The sequence below is a fragment of the Triticum dicoccoides genome, chromosome 6B (assembly GCF_002162155.2).
Source record: "Triticum dicoccoides isolate Atlit2015 ecotype Zavitan chromosome 6B, WEW_v2.0, whole genome shotgun sequence".
Taxonomy (NCBI): domain Eukaryota; kingdom Viridiplantae; phylum Streptophyta; class Magnoliopsida; order Poales; family Poaceae; genus Triticum; species Triticum dicoccoides.
In genome coordinates this window covers 240,018,868-240,036,390 of record NC_041391.1, presented here as the reverse complement: position 1 = coordinate 240,036,390, position 17,523 = coordinate 240,018,868, and positions in this window count along the sequence as shown.

Sequence of the window (17,523 nt, the reverse complement as noted above, 5' to 3'; positions counted from 1 at the left end):
GTGCGGCGGCGGACGGGCGGCGGGGAGTGGTTTCGGGGAGGGCGGGCCGGCCGCGGGTGGCGGGGGCTGGCGGTTCGGCCGGTGGTGGCTGGTGGCTCGGGGGGTGGAGTTTGATGATAAACTGGAGGCCCTTGATTTCGTATCCAACGGCTGGAAAATCTAATGACCAGAGATGAAAAAGTCAGTCAACTGACGTGTAGCCTCACCCTGCACGTACACATGCACGCACGCCAGACAAGCACGCATGTAGCCGTGCAACACTGACATGTACACATAACATACACATGCACGCATGCTGGCATGCAACACTGACACGTACACATGCACTCATAAACACATGCACGTACGCACCCATGCATGCAACACTGAAATGTACCCTTGGACGCACCCAACACTCGCACGCCTGCATGCACACAGCACACGACACAAGACACACGCTCAACCTATATGTGCATGCACCCTTTGTTAAGGATTTTTACGGGTATTAATCAATCTTATCTGTGATAAGCAGAACATTGATGTTTGCAGCGGTCTTTATGAATCACAACGTCTTGAACGGGCTATCAACATAGTAGGCTTATCTACATGAAAAAGATTACGTCACACTCAATGAACAATCACCGGTGTATGAAATGCCCGCTTCTGACCGCCCTGGCCCACCAAAGGTTCCACTACTATGCGCTGCCTACATTGGGTCACTGACATGCAGGCCATGCACCCAAAGAGCTCACACGTCAGTGGAAGAATGGTGCGGTGTCCTAGGTCAGAGTCGAGGGCGCCACTCGCGGCATGCCAGGCTGAACACGCCTCCGTGCCGCATTCAAACGCCTCCATGAAACCCACCCGTGTGGAAGCCGAGAAATCCACTCTGAACACACGTCCGTTCATGACCGGGCCGGCGTTAAACGCAACGCCGGCCGAGCTCCTCCTGCCCGCCGTCTATTTAATCTCCTATCTAAACAAGGCCAAATGTCGGCCAAGAATCGCACACCTCCGCCGCTCCCCTATCTCCTCCACCATTTTGTCCACTCTTACAATGGCTTACGAAGAGTAGTTATTCCGCATCCAAGCCGGCTGGGTAGCCTGCCGGATACGAGCTATGCAGCTTGCTGATCCACCTCCCTCCCCTCGCCCGATGGAGCCAGTTGCCGCCCCAAGCCGGCGCGCGGTTCAGCAACTCGCCACTCTAGGCCAGCTCGACGAGGAGCAACGCACGGGCGCCGTTGCTGCCGTCCACGCCGCCGCCTCGTACAGCATCTCCCGTTTCTTTGGCCGACACTCCCATGCCGGCGGTCGCACCATGCAAGTAGCGACAGAAGCCGGGTGCGCGGAGAGCGACGAGTCGGTGGCCAGCGCCTCCGCGTCCACCGCCATCATCGAGGAGAAGTAGAACACGGGAGGCCGCCGCTGCTTGGTTCCCATGAAGGCCACCGTGGAGGCGACACCGGCGTACACAGCAGGTGTCTTGCCGGATCCTTTTGTTGCGAGGACCTTCGTCGACCCCGCATGGGCTCCACAGAATAGAGGAATGTTAGGCTGAACTCGAGCCGGTGCCGGCCATGGCGAAGTAGTGGCCGGTGATGAAATCGAACCGGTGTTGGCCACCATCATCTTCAGCACCAGCCAATGATATCAGTTGGGTAGTGGGGAAGAGAGACGTTCTTTGCGCTGAAGCATATACTTCAGGGGCTCCCGGCAGTGCAGTGATCGTGTTGCCGGACCTGAGGAACACAAATCGATCAGCGGGCGACCATTTAGGCCAGGTATTATATACCTGTGCAGTCCAGAACTAGCACCGCGTAGTTCATTTGAATGTAATGAAATCCATCATGTTTGTATGAAAATCCGGTATTTTATATGGTTTTCGTCGTTGTTTATATGAAATATCAGTTTGTCTACATGTTTGCGTGAACTTCGTCCGGTTGGTTGAGTTGTTGTCATAATGTGTGCGGCTACGGTTGGATGGCGTAATTTGCGGGTCGCCGGTCGGTCTGCGGGCGGCTCGGGCGGTGTTGTGGGACAAAAAAACATAGCTCGTGCGAGCTCGTCTCCAACGTGTGTGCTGGAGGATGCATGACAACATGAGCACCCGAGCCATTCCTCGTTCATCGGTGGCAAAGGCACCGGTGGACAAAAGGGTCGCCAATATTTTGGCTACCCCAGGCAAGATCCAAATAGCCCCTCCCAACAAATTCAAATCCCTCGTTCGTCATGGAATTTTGCCATGTGTTGTTTTCATGGACTAGCAAGATGCACGTGCATTGCACGGAACATCAAGATGCATTTTTTACAAACTCCCACATGCATGCAAGGGATAATTAATGTTCTCCTTTGCTAGTACCACGAGGCAAACACCATTAATATTGCATCGATTAGTGTTGGTGTCCTTGTATATCTGCAAATTGTAATTTTGATAGTGGCCCCTTGTATATAAAAATGGAGGGAGAAAGATGAGAGATAAGGTGAGGAGGAGTGGGGCGTGGTGGTGACTGGTGGTCGGACTGGGCGGAGGCATGGGGATGGACGGCGCATTATGTCTAGGTTTGTATCTCTCTCACACACACCCACGTAGGTGGGGGACGTGCACGAAGAGAAGAGGTGCACGCATGGCACACGTACTCCCGTCTCTTTCCCAACCACACCCGCGCGGGTACACGGTGGAGATCATTTCTGTATGAAAAAGGCAGCCCACATGGTAATTTGACAAGTGTACTGGTTGTCCACTTGGTGGAGGGAGGATCGCCTACCACGGGTGAACAAACAAATTGTGACTTGACGTGTTATGTTAAAAAAGAGGCAAACCATGTGGGGCCTACCTTAGAGGCAAGGCTCTATACACTGGAGTACTTTTGATGTGTCCCATGAACTCGCAGAACGAGGAGAAGCTTGCTTAGTACGCCGTCTCCCCCGCCCACGGGCGCGGTGGCTCGCAGGATGAGGTGAAGCTTGCTTACGAGTAGTAGTAGTACTCCTACTACTGTACGCCTTACGCCCGCTCCCTCGCCCACGCGCGCGGTGGCTCACAGCACGAGGAGAAAATTTTACTACTCCCTCCATTTACTCCTCGTCCCTACTATGTACCTTGGTTAGTACCCCCTCCATTTACTTAGAGCAAGTACAATAGAGTTGAGTCAGCAGGCTATAAGGAATGAACTAGTATATTTCTGCTTAATTGGAGGAAAGAGAAGAGGACAGAGAAGGTAAGCGGGCTCTTCGTGAAGAGCCAGCTCTAGCACGTGCTCCTAAGCACTTTGTGAGAATGAAAGGTGGGTCACATAATAAAAAAGTAGTACACTCTTTTGATCTACTATTGTACATGTTGACTATAAGATGGGTTGTAGATGACATGGCACTGGCTTATTGCCAGCAGCTGGCTATACTATTAACCATGCTCTTATACAAGGCCACTATAAAAAATACATTTTGCATCTATACAAGGCCACAAATAGTAATCGAGACAAAAGTTACTACTCCCTCCTTTCTAGTTTATGGCTCAATTTCAAAATCTCTCCAACCAAGGTAGACGGTGAGTGGTCGAATTAATTTCATAGTTTGCACAAGTAATTAGTACGCTCGTTTTTCTCAAGAAGTTATGTTTACCGAGGCATTAATTAGAACGAATGCATGAATGACCACTAAATTTCCATGGACTTGTACATGCATTGGTTAGTTTCCTCTTGACACTGCTTGCGTCGGGTGATCTAACGCACCTCGAAATCCAACCTGTAATGGTACTACTACTAGTATAGTAGAATTGAGACTTATCAAACGGAAAAATGAATGTTTTTTAGATAAGCCCTATAAACCCTAGTGGGTACGTACTCCGTAAAAACATTTCTTTCCAAAACTAAGTCGCTCCCTTTCATGAATTTTGTAGTATACTCCTCCGTCGATGCTCCCTTTCATGAATTCTGTACTTCCTGTCACCGACATGTGGGACATATAGCAACCGGGTCGATGTGTCGAGCACCAAATAATAGTGCAGAACAGCAGGGGGGACGCACCCCACTCGTACCGGCCCAGTAGTAGTAAAGAGCAATGAGACGTCAAATCACAATGCCGCACCTTCCCAGACGGACGGAGCAACCATATTATTTCACACTTCGGTTCGCCATCATCTCAAACCACGTAGTATTGCTTCTGCCTCAAGAGGGACACGCGCATCGCCTTGGTACATCATGACACGTGGGACCGCATGACAGGCCATGCTCCCCCGCAGATCGCTCGGTAAAATCACCTCATTTTTACTATACTTCCTCCGTATCGGTTTACTACTTGGCATGCACATCGTTCTAGGTTGAGAATTTAACTGGCTATATATGTGATGAACAGTACTCTAGCCTTTTAAAAAATGTATACTTCTGTACAGTAGTACTATCGATGGATTGCGCCATGGAGCAAAAATTGAAATTAGAAAAAAGGTGGTGCATATAGAGAGCGCTTGTCGCCAAATTATGCATATAGTACTATTAAAAAAGCTAGTACGTGCTTAATTGGGGTGCTAAATTCTATTAAAGAAATACTAGTAGTATGTACATACTGAACAGTTAAAGTAATGAGAAGAAACATAACATAGTTCTGCCGGGGGCTCAGCGCAACACACCCCTCAAATTAAACTAAGCACACCTGAAATTAAACTATGCAACTAGTCCGGTAGACACTGCATTAGAAGTTTAGAACCACCATGAGCAACGACACTGCCACCTTACTCGGAGTCCTCGTCCACGTCCTCGACTTTGTCCTTGTCCCTCTTCCTCTTGGCCGATACTTCTTTGCTTGAACCGCACACTTGGCTGTTGCTCTTCATCCAACCCTTATAGATATTGAAACAAAGGTAGCCATCCACTGCAGCATAGTAGATGTGGTCTATATCTAGTACATTCCGCTGCCATGCATGACGAACATACGTCTGAAGCAAGAAAGGCATCCTTTGACCGTCGTGGAAGAACGGGTGTAGATGACGTCGAACTCATCGCCGGTGATGGTTCTTACCTTGTACTCACCGCCGATCGTGGAGATTTGGGACGCCATGGATTTGGGAGGAGGGTTAGGATTAGTGGAACTGCCGTAATGTGAATGGATGGGACGACTAGGAGCGAACCGCCATAGTATTGAAGGACGTGCGGGGACGAGTAGGAGCGAACTGCCAGCGTGCGAACGACAGTGTAGTGGCTTTCCATTCTCCCATGATACGGGCTTCCGAGAGCCCTTGGATCTGAGATCGAACGGTTGCATGGCGTGATTCTAGACCTATGGGTGAATATCCTATCCTGGAGGGTTATTCTGCAAATTTTTAGCAGCCCGTATCATGGTCGCGCCTACCACGACCGTCGCGTCACTCATGCGGTCGCGCCCTTGGAGATTTAACACGTTGCGTTAGGCTATCTAATGTTGGCATGTCATACATAGTCATCACTTAGTCACTCATACTACAACAAGGTTGGCTATAAGTGTATTTTTTTACTTCTCTCTATCTCTTTCTTCGTACTCCCTCCGTCCCATAATATAAGAACGTTTTTGACACTAGTGTAGTACCAAAAACGTTCTTATATTATGGGACACAGGGAGTACTAGTATTTATTGCATTTGCCAAGGAGTGACCTCTTCCAATGAAATGGTGTTGCTAAGTTTGCTTCATTTAATTAGCTATAGACTCAGAATTTTCTTTTCACCTAGGTACACGCGCTTAGCACTGTTTCTTCGTTGGGTCACCAAACTAGTCTCTCTCTTCTTGATTAACTTGCCACATCAAACTTTATGCCTATGTGGCAAGCTTAGCACCTGTAGGAGCAAGTAAAAGTAAGTACAATAGTGCACTTTACATGGCATTTTTGCATATGTGGAGGAAAGAGAGGCAAGGAAAAAGTGGAGAAATGGGCTCTCATGCAAGAGAGGCACCTGTATGGAGGTGGTCAGGAATCGGGAGACTCACGCCGGTCATAGCGCCGCAGTTAAAATGATAATGGCAAGTCAAATCATGGGGCCCCACCTGTCCAGCAGTAACTCGCTGTCAAATAACACAGCCTTACGTTTGCAGCAGCCTACTCCCTCGTCTTCTCCCGTCTCTGTTGAACCGACTAGGCAGAACTGCCCCGCCTATCGCGCAGGAAAAGCCTCACCCTCGACTTTTAAATACAACTACATCCGCTTAAGAATCCAATGATATACTTTTTGTGACATAGTAACTCATATTAGTTAGTCAAATGGATGACCTAGAAGTACGTGCATGCCCTATAAACCGAGACACCTAAAAATAAAAAACCGAGACGGAGAGGGTAGTTCAGCACGTATATTTTTAGATCAATATAGTCGAGATTCACCAAGGAGCAAAACCAAGTGGTAGGCTGCTCCTGTCGTGTTGGCGTAGCAACTCAAGCAGGGTCAGTCCACACACGAAATGGCGACACACTTAACAGGACCCCTTTGGCCGACATGTGGCTCATCCACCGTCTGGTTCCACGTGTGATGCACCAAATTAGAGTTCGGAGCAGCGGTTGGAATTGGAGGCACCCCAGTCGTAGCGCCGCAGTAGTAGAAAATGAGCGATGAGGGGTCAAATCACAAAGCCCCACCTTTCCCGCATTAAGCTGGACGGACGAAGCAACCATCATTTCACTCTAGGGCGCAAGAGCATAAAGAAAAGAGAAAACAATGATGCGTGCGGCAGCTACCTAGGGCACCCTAGGGTAGGGGTCTCCACTACAAATCGGCTTCTCCCTCGTCCTCTTGAAGAAAACCGATTATGAGTGCGGCGGTAGGGTTTGTAGGAGTACTACGGCGTGCCGGGCCAAGTCGTAGTAAACGCGTTCGATTCAATGCCTTAAATATGTGTGGGCCGCTTGGTTTTACGGGAACAAGGAAGCATTTTGGGTTCGGGGACCAGTGGAGATATAGTACGTACAAAAAATTGTGGATGTAGGATCGACCGAAAGGCAATGATGCATGGGCCCTGCATTTTGATATACCCGGGGCCGTGTGAAATTTGCTACTCTACTCAAAACTAGTAAGGTACACATGTATTGAACGCATGAGATTTCGAAACCAAATTATGAATAAATACACACTATAGCATGTAAAGCTTTGAGTCATATATGCATGATGTAGATGTTCGTTTAGTTCTTATAGTTCATTTCATTCAAAATCAATTAGTTTTATAAAAATGTTAAGATTCATGGGGTTGTGCATTGTAAATCATAAAGTAAAAAACAAATAATGGCAATTCATTTAGAAAAAATAATCAATTATGATACAGAAGATTCTAGAACAAAGGTGAAGTGCTTGTGTTTTGAGGTTTATGCATTATGCTTAAGTTCAACCATGGAGTCTTCTAAATTGTACATGTGGTATATTTGGGGGAATGTTGATCATATCCAACGGCGCACACTATATAGTTCTTGTGCCATAGTTGCATGTTTTGGAAAAAAGTTACTAGTGGGTTGTACTATCTATTTAGGAATAGAAGATGTATACATGGAAGTTGTAGGGAAAGAGATGACATGGAGCATCTCAATTCCTATGAGTAGGGATTGGAAAAGATATGTCATTTGGTTCACATCATAGGAACTTTTCTATTGAATCTAGAGATGACATGTATCTCAATTCCTATGAGGGATTAGAAAAGAGATGTAATTTGGTTCATATCATAGGAACTTTTCTATTGAATATACGCTAATGTTTATTTTCCTTTGAAATTAAGGGAGTATGGGAATCCATTCATATGAACCAAGTGGCTCTAAAGCTATAGTAATGATATCATGTTTATTTCCTTTGAAATGTGGAGTATATGAATCTATTCCTATGAACCAATTGGCTCTAAAGGAAAAAATCCTATAAAAATCATATCATATAGAGTTCCTATGATATTCCTCGTCACTAAAGGATGGTTGAAATTGTTGCGGGTGATACGATGGTCTTTCTTTGTAGACTCCTCACCCATCTTTATAGTTACCTCTCGAAGATGAATGAAATGATATATACAGGGTTTTCTACATGTGCAATTTGGTACACGAAAACTCGGTAAAAGTTTGCGAGGTTTGAATTTTTAATAAAGCTATATGCACTGCATTTCTGAATGGAGGGAGCATACAGCAGTTGCTAAACTCACGTGGAAGATTTGTGTGTAGGAGGAGTGGTTGTTCTGTTAAATGACATGGCAAAACTGACACTGTCGGATGCCGATCTAACGGTTCTTACAACGTTCGTCAGGAAAAGGCTTGTGGCAAATGCTTGTTGGATAATGATTTACGGACACATGCATTGCATTCATACGTGCCCCCCTTCTCTCTCACGCACACACACCCTCACGATTCACGACTCTCCCGAGTCCTCTCGCAGACTCGCACGTCGCACCCACCGTCTATCTACAGGTAGATGTCACACACATATGTGCTCTTCACACCCTACCCTCGGAACTTCTAAAAAACAAAAGACGGCGCGCGCATTTTATTTTAGCTCACACGTCACACACTTATACTATTACTCTTGCGGTGAACGTTCTTTGGGCATAGTATATTGTACTCTCACGAAGAGAACCGGTGCACGCACGCACTAGTTCTCTCACACCCACTCGCGGGTACACGTAGGAGCACATTTTTTGAAGCTGGTACAACAAAATCACTCCACTATATATAAAAGCAGGAGCCTTAGCGCTTGCTTTACTAGGGTTCCTCTCATTCACTCTCTCATGCTCTCCAGATCTAAGCAAGACATAGGTGGCCACACTCTCTCTCAGCTCACGGCTGGTCAGAAATCCGGCCGGACAACCTCGGCCGGGGAGGGGTGTAGGTGCATCGTTCACGCTGTCGTCGGCGGCGAGGGAGGAGACCAATGGCTGCCCGCGCGTCCCGATCGGTGGGCGTGTCGTTCTCTCTGAGAGAGCGCCGGCTCGGGAGGGCCTCCAGCCCTTCTTCCACCCTGCGGTATTGTGGCCAAGATGCGGCCTCCCGACGCCGTCTTTGCGACATGCCAACGAACCTCAGGTATATATTCCTTCGAAACCTGCCTTGCTCTACTGCCCCAGCTCCCTTTGTGTGGATCATTTTCTACTTCTGTCCGCTGTTCCAAAGCCACCTAGACTTCTACTATTATTAGAGGTAAAGTTGGTTCATACAGTTGACTCTAAGCATTGGTTCAAATAGGGAAGAAAGTGGGAAAGCTGTTGCATGAATCTAGGACTTGGTTCTAAGAGGAAACGGGGGAAAGTAGTAGATACCTGTTGTCCCAACGCCCATATCACTACCGTTAATGTAAAATCACATGAAGCATTAAGCAATGCCACCTAATGTCACTATAAGTAATGGTCTAGTGCCGTCGATAAATTGAAGCAATGCCACCACCATTTTATGAAGTGCTTCCGTCTTGCTTTATTTCCCATGAATTGTGTTTTTGCAGTTACACTTAAATCTCACACCACTAACATTGCTTCATCCCAGTGGAACTGCACAAATTTGATTGCACATTTACTGACCATGTGCTACTCTCATGACAGTAATACTAATGCTATTGTTCTGCATGTTAATCTAGTGGCATTGTTGATGTGATGTGATGCTACTTACTTAAGGACTCTTCATACTGTCAATCTAGTGCCAATTATAACACAATAGATGTTGTTGTTAATCATACGCAAATATCTGTCACTGTTTAAATAACCATATTTCGTATTTGCGCAAACAGCGATGTTTGTCTCCATATTGTTTTGAGATATCTGTCTCCGTATCGTTTCTATCTGCGCAATCAAAAGCACACACCTCAGTTTTAGTACAACTGCGCAAAATGAGATGGCTATCCCTCGTTGTCGTCGTCTAACCTCCCATCTTCAAGGTATCCCTACATTGGTAGTAACTAAGGTAGAATGACCAACGCAATCTAAAAGAAGCCGATTCGTACATTTTACTTCCTGATTGCAGTGCAGGGACGAGCGAAAACAACTGCATCCTAGTCTGGAATGCACTTTCTACCAGTTCATCGATCGACCGAGGACTAGCTGGCACGGCTACACGGCGGGTTTTTTGACAGGTGCACGGACAAGAGGCATTGTGGTCTGCTTATTTCTGCAAATAATGGTGCTTAAATTTAGTGGAATGCACAAGCATTTCAACTGGTCAGTACACTTCATGGTTCAGTTCAGCATTCCAGCTGAGACCACAATTATAATTGGTTATTCTGGAATGAGAGAACCTAACCCTGGATGGTGGCAACAAGAAAAAACCAGAGTGAACTCGAGGAAATTTAAGCCTGCCGGGAGGCCCTTTGCTCAGAGAAGCCTTGCTTGTTTTTCCCTGATTTGTAAACCTTCTCACAACTTTGTCTTTTGCTGTGAACTAGTATATGTTTGTTATGTTCTATGAATCATTGAGATGTATAAAAATGCTTAACTTATGCTTTTCAAGTTTTTTATGAAGACGAGTTTAATGTGAGTGTTCCACATGAGCGTTGGACTAGCGTGTGAACGTTTGGAATTTATTACATTGTGGCCTCAATTAACTGCATGAACCACTGTAACAAGATACATAGTTGCTTATATGTCAGACAGCAGATTGTTGATTGTTAGCTGGTCGATAGCCTAGTGTTGAAGCGAGATGATCCAATGTGTCATGTTTTGCACAACTGCTTACAAGTGGGGTAGCACCAATAGTGTTTACAAGTACTTATGTATACGTCGGCGCACAGTTCTCGAACGAGTGCTCTATTTCATCAAAACACACACTGCTCGTATGATAAACTGTGACAACTTATGTCTTACCATGCCATATTCATGAAAAAACTAGTGAGGACGCATCTGTTTTGGCAACAATTACGATGGTTCTCACATGATTCACGGGCACACAAAAGTAGCAGCAGTTCCCATAGACAGATTCAAACAGAGTACTAGCCCCAGAGGGGTCAATAACAGGCAAGGTTCGGATAATTAGACACAATCCAAACTACTATTAAACACTAGCCGGGGTAACTATTTCATGCCTCGATCTAATTTGGGCTGGACACAAGACGGACCTTGCCATGAACATCATCGAGGACGTCCCGCAGCAGCTCAATCCGATGTACCTTCATGAAGATAACCTTGTGGCCTTGCCACTGATAAACTTGTTTGTGGAGGCATGCCACGTCATCTTCCTGTGTAAGCTTGACAAGAACAGTATGCCTCACAAACGAAGGAGTAGCTTTGAACTTCTTGTGCTTCAGTACACCCTAGACAACACGCCTGACAACAGTGGGGCTGGAATAGAATTCTTCATTGGTATAACCACAAATGGCTTCCAGGATCCAACAGCCTAAGAACTCTGTTTTCCCAGTGCGTATATTCAAGTCATCCGCCTCATAGCGAGTGACATGTACAACCACACAATCCTTGTCTGCATCAGGGCTCTAATTGAAAAAGAAACAAATTCTGAATTACTTTTCAGTATAAGAAACACAAGTTATTTAAACCACTATGTATAGCATGGAATCGAAGCTAATAAAATTTTGCATTATTAATCACCACATACTTAGATGAAAAACCACAGTCAAGATCGGCAAAGAAGGAAATCACCTTGGGCAGCTCAGTGGGGGGACACATCCTCGAAGGGGGGAAACTGCTCCTGTGGTGCCACGGGGGCTGTAACCTCAAATGGGGCATTGACCATCTCAGTAGTGGCCGTGAGCGTATCTGGGGTCGGCCCGGTGGCTGCCTCCATCTTCTTGGAGCTCTCTGTCTCGTGGGGATCAGCCTCCCGCATCTGCTCCAATATCAGCAGATCTTTGCCTAGTTCTCCTTGGTCCATCATGAAACGGATGAATACTACGATACCACTTAAAGGAAAACACAATTGCAATGACAATGAAACAAAAAAGAGAGTTAGGATCGGTTACTGCTTTGCAGAAGTTCTTTTTTTTCTCTGAACGAAAATATACCAACATCACGGATCTGCTTACCTTCCCTTCGTTGGGAGAGAAGAACAGTGGCAGATGCGAGTGTTTCCTTTCTTGAAGACGGTGAGGGAGAAGGGGATTCAGCGAAGAGTGAAATGATGGTTGCTTCGTCCGTCAAACTTAGACTGCGGGGAGGTGGGGTTTTGTGATACGACGGCTCGTTACTGTCGCGCTACGACCGGGGTGACTCTCCGCCTGCATACTGCCTTCTAATTTGGTGGATGGCATTTGGGCCCGCGCGCTGCATGGCCTGCATGTCGGTGAACAAAAGTATAATGGCATTCAGTAGAGGGAGACGTTTCAATGACCTAGGAGGAGCCAGAAGCGGTAGAGTGTCTCCACTGTACTAGCAGTAATTTTTTTTCTAGGTAGCTGTAGAGTGTCTCCACTGTACTAGTAGTAATTGTTTCTCTGGGCCCAAGATAAAACATCCCATCCACACTAGTAAATAGTAAAATCAATTCAAAAGCCCATATATTTACTGAATGAGAGGCGCTACCCACACCCGGCACACCCCCCCAAAAACCTGGGTGCTCTTCTTCCTCCTCGCTCCCACCCACCTCACGTTAGCTCGCTCCACTCGTACCCCCAAATTCCTCACCTCACTCCTACAGAAAACCCCAGCTCCCCTTCTTCCTCACTCCTATAGAAAACCCCCAGCTCCCCTTCTTCTTCGCTTGCACTACAACTAGGCTCGTCATTCGTTACTCTGCTCAAATTCGTGAGCGCGACGTGACGCCCTCGAGGAAAATGGAGTCGGCTGACCCCAGCGCTAAGAAGATGAGGCTCCCGCCAGCGGCGACGCCTATTGTAGATCCCACACCTGGCAGCGCGGGGAGAAGCGGCGACCCCGCCCGCACCGGATCCCAGGAACCCGTAAACTCTCGGGTGGACCGCATCAGCGATCTCCCAGACGCCGTCCTTGGGGAGATCATCTCGCTTCTCCCCACCAAGGATTGCTGCCGCACCCAAGTCCTCTCAATTCGGTGGCGCCCTCTATGGCGCGTCGTGCCCCTTAATCTCGACTGTCGTCAGCTATCTCTCTTCAATGATTTTGAAATCCCCAGAGCCATCATCTCCTCCCACCAGGGCTCCCTTCAAAGCCTCTGCATCCCATCATGCTACCTGAGCAAGCATACCATGCCCTGCACGGTGGACGCCTGGCTGAAATCCCCTGAATTCACATAACTACAGCTGCTTGAGTTCTACTATTCCCCTGGAAATCACATACCACATACCGAACGCCATGAACTTGTGCCCTCAGCACCGATGTCCATCTCGCGGTTTTCCTCCTCTCTCCACACCGCCACCTTTGCGCTGTGCTACCTACCAGACAATCTGGTACTAAACCTTCAACTCCCATTTCTCAAGAAACTTTCACTTGTGTGGGTTCGTATATCGGAGGCCTCATTGCACAGCATCATCCACTCTAGTTGCCCTGCGCTGGTGTGCTTGGTGCTTGTTTTCACAGGTAGAATCGGTTGTCTCCAAATAAAGTCGCCTAACCTTGTAAGAATTGAAATTTCTTTTGACGGAAGGCAGCTCATCATCCAAGATGCCCCTTCACTTCAAAGGTTGATCCTTGATTCTAGTTATTCATTGTTGCAAATAACCGTCCTCTCTGCGCCTAAACTGGAGACCTTGGGTGTAATACATGATCTCTGTGCTCATTTCAATATGGTGTTTGGCTCCACAGTTCTTCAGGTACTTTATATTATCATCTACACTTGTAACCATAAGCTGCATTTTAAATTTCTGTGCATAATTTATATATCATCTTGGAGTACACATTTTGTACTAATATTATGTTCTATGCTCAATGAAGAGTTTCTCCATGGATGGCCTATCAATGGTGTTGGATTCTATCAAGATCTTATATATCCAAATGAATAGTTTTGATCCGAACAAGATTATTGGCTTGCTGCAATGCTTTCCATGTCTGGAGAAGTTGCATATAAAGGTGATAATTTCACGCACATTGGAAGCACGCTGTCGGAGTAATGGGCCAAGCGTAGGCCAACCCGAGCCCCAGAACCTTTCAAGACGTCGGGGCAGGCTGCGCCCCGAGTCCAAGAGGCGACTCCAGACAAGCCGAGTCCCAGAGGCGACTCCTGATAAAGCCGAGTCCCAGAGGCGACTCCAGATAAAGCCGAGTCCCAGAGGCGACTCCAGATAAAGCCGAGTCCCAGAGGCGACTCCAAGAGGGCTGACTACGGAAGTCGGCCTGCGACTCCAACCACCCTGTTATTTAAGGGCAGGTATGGCCACAGTGCACCATACTTGCAGAGATCTCCGCCCGGCGTGACACTATTGCCATGCCGGCCCTGACATCAGCTCTTGGGGGCGGGGCCCTGTGCCCACGGTGGTTTGTCTGTACGGCCCGGAGACGGCGGGCCCACCAGTCAGCAAGAGTACTGAAGACGGCGAGAGCACCAAGAGTCGGACCCGTTGGGAGTCGGCCCCCAGGAGTCGGCCGGCCCCTCCCACGGGCCCCACAAGCCATTAACCAGACGCGACAGGGGAATGGCAACAGAGATCGCCCGACAGGCGGCGGCACTATTGCCATGACCCCATGACCAAGCCCGCGTCATTAGAAGCACGGCTACAGTAATCTGCAGCCGGCACGACCCGCCCGCGGCAGACAAGGGCTGACGCCCTCGTACCAGGCCCCAGGAGTCCGCGGAGAAGACGGCGCCTGAGAGACAGACGGCTGGGACCCGCGCCCAGCCGGTTTTACCATTGTACCCCTGGGGGGTAGGCCTATATAACCCCCCCAGGGCACCCATGCAAAGGGTTCGGAATCATCTAGCACTAGATAGACCATATCGGAAGGAGAGAGCAAGCCACGCCTTCTCCTTCTCCCAGAAACAGCTCTAGGAGCAACCTTGTATTCACTTTGCCATAGTGACCATGCGGAGACCCCACAGAGCAGCAGTAGGGGTGTTATCTCCTTGGAGAGCCCTGAAGCTGGGTAAGATCCGCCGGCATGCATGTCTTCGCCTCATCCCGTTTCCAGGCACCGGCGATGTTCTACTCGCCCCCACCATGATAAGCCATCCTTTGGCATATGTCGCTCCCAACCCCCGACATTTGGCGCCCACCGTGGGGCCTGGTGCACCGTCATCCGGATATCTGTTCTGGACGGGAACCCTCTTCCTCCCTGGCGAGCGCAGCCAGCCAGGCTCGCCAGACGGAGTCTGCATCGACGCGCTGCGCGGCGCCGAGGCCGCCTGTGCAGCGAGCTGCCTCGCCGAACTTGTCGGCGAGGTTCGCCTCTCCGACGAGCCAGCATCCGATGCAGGCAAGGGTGGCCTCGAGAGCCTCCTCGCGGGCCTCCTCGACCAACCCCACGTCACTGGCAAGCCTGCCGTAGACTTGGAGTCCGTAGGCTCCACCGACCCGATGCTGGTCGACTCCGACGTTGTGTCGCTTGACACTTTCCCCACCAATGTGGTGGTCTACGACGAGCCGCTCCCTCATGAGGAGAGCGGTGGAAGCGCCGTCACGGAAGTGCTCGTCATCAGTCACGATGAGCGCTCCGGTGAAGGAGCTCAGGACCCGCTCGACGCGGCCCTGCAAGACCTGACTGCGCCTATTCTAGAAGACGCAGATGCCGAGACGCTGGAGACACGCCGCCTTCAGATCATCGAAGGCGCCAAGAGGTAGCAAGCATGAGGCGCTTGTCAGAAGCCTACCAGTGTGAGATGGATCGCGCCGTGGGCGGCTCGCCGGCTCCAACTGGGCCTAGCCGCCTAGGCGCGGTCCGACAGCGCGGCGCAACCATCGCCAACCTGTTCAGGGCCAATGGCCCCGTATACGCCACGCCTGCGGAGAATATCTGCGCCGCCTAGGCGGCGACCGACGAGCTGAAGAACTTCGAGGGTGAAGAGTGCCGCATGATGACAGAGCGAGTCCAGCAGCTCCTCGACGCGGTTGCTGCGCAGAACGCGGCCGGCGGCCGCACAGATGCGTCGCAGCAACTAAACGACGACTTGCCTCCTCGCCGAGATCAAGGTGCGACGTCTCGGATGCCGACTGGTGGAGTCCGCGGAAGAAAAGACAAAGAGCCGGCTGTCAGCCACAGTCGGACTCGCATCACCATCGAACGCGACCAAGACGGCCGTCCGAGAGCAATGGAACGGCAGGGCGACTACCTGCCTCCCCCACCGAGAAGAGAACGGCGAGTTTCCCCGCCGCCTGTTGAGCATCCGACTCTCGGTGGCTGCCTTGGCCGTCGAGAGGGAGTCGGAGAAATCGACGCTCGCCACCGGATCGACCGACTCCACCGATCCCTGGCGCTGGAAGAAGAAGATGAGCTGGGTCCGCCTTGCTTTGGACCCCGTATCCGAGATGAGCCTTTTCCCAAAGGGTTCACGCTCCCCCGAGACACACCCAAGTACACCGGCTCCGTGAAGCCGGAAGACTGGCTAGTTGATTACTCCACGGCCGTCAACATAGCGAACGGCAACAAGCGAGTCGCCGTGAAGTATCTTCCACTCATGCTCCAGGGTATGGCCCGGACATGGTTGAACAGTCTGAAGCCCGCAGCATCAACAGCTGGGTCGACTTCACCGTTTCATCCGCAACTTCACGAGCACGTACAAGCGACCTCCCAAGCCACGCCAGCTTTCCTTGTGCGTGCAAGGCCCTGTCGAATCAACACGCGACTACCTCACGCACTGGGGCGAGCTCCGGAACTCCTGCGAGGGCGTGCACGAGGTGCAGGCTATCGAGTACTTCACCGCCAGGTGCCGAGAAGGCACCCTCCTCAAGCACAAGCTCCTCTGCGACGAGCCAGAAACCCTCGACGAACTGCTGGTCATAGCAGACAAATACGCCACAGCCGACTCCTCCATGAAGACGGAGATTCAAGTTAATGCGGCTGGCAAAGTGGCCCCTCAGGCTCCCAGAACTCCGGCTGGAGACACTAGTCGGCAACAACAACAGAACGACAACAAACGCAAGGCCCAACAGCCGACTTCCAGCAGTCGGCAGGTTGCAACAGTCGAAGATCAACAGCCGGAGGGGCAGCCTCCGGCCAAGCGACAGAAAGGCGGCAAGTCCAACTGGTTGCCGGCCTTCTCTTATGTGCAGACTCTGGATGGTCCCTGCAAGTTCCACAGCGGCGCAAAGCCGTCAAACCATACCACCCGAAAGTGCCACTGGCTTACCAGAATCACCAAGGGAGACGGCCTCCTTCCTCCTCCGCCTACTGGGCCGCCGCCTCCACCGCCGCCCCAGCAGCCGGCTGCTCGGCCAGTTGGCGCAGTGCAAGACGAGTACCCAGAAGAGCATGGAGCCTACGTGGTGTTCACCAGTGTGGCTGATGATCGACACAGCAGGCAGCTGCAGCAGCAAGAAGTGAATGCAGTAGCATCAAATACTCCGGAGTTTATGCATTGGTCCGAGAAGCCTATTAGTTGGAGCAGAGCAGATCACCCAGAGGTGATGCCGAATCCAGGCTCCTATGCCTTGGTCCTGAGTGCCACCTTGGCCACTAATAGGCGGGCCGCCCGCTTTTCGCGAGTGCTGATAGATGGAGGCAGTAGCATCAACATCCTGTACAAGGACACCATGGAAAAATTAGGAATCAAGCAGAGACAGCTGCAGAGC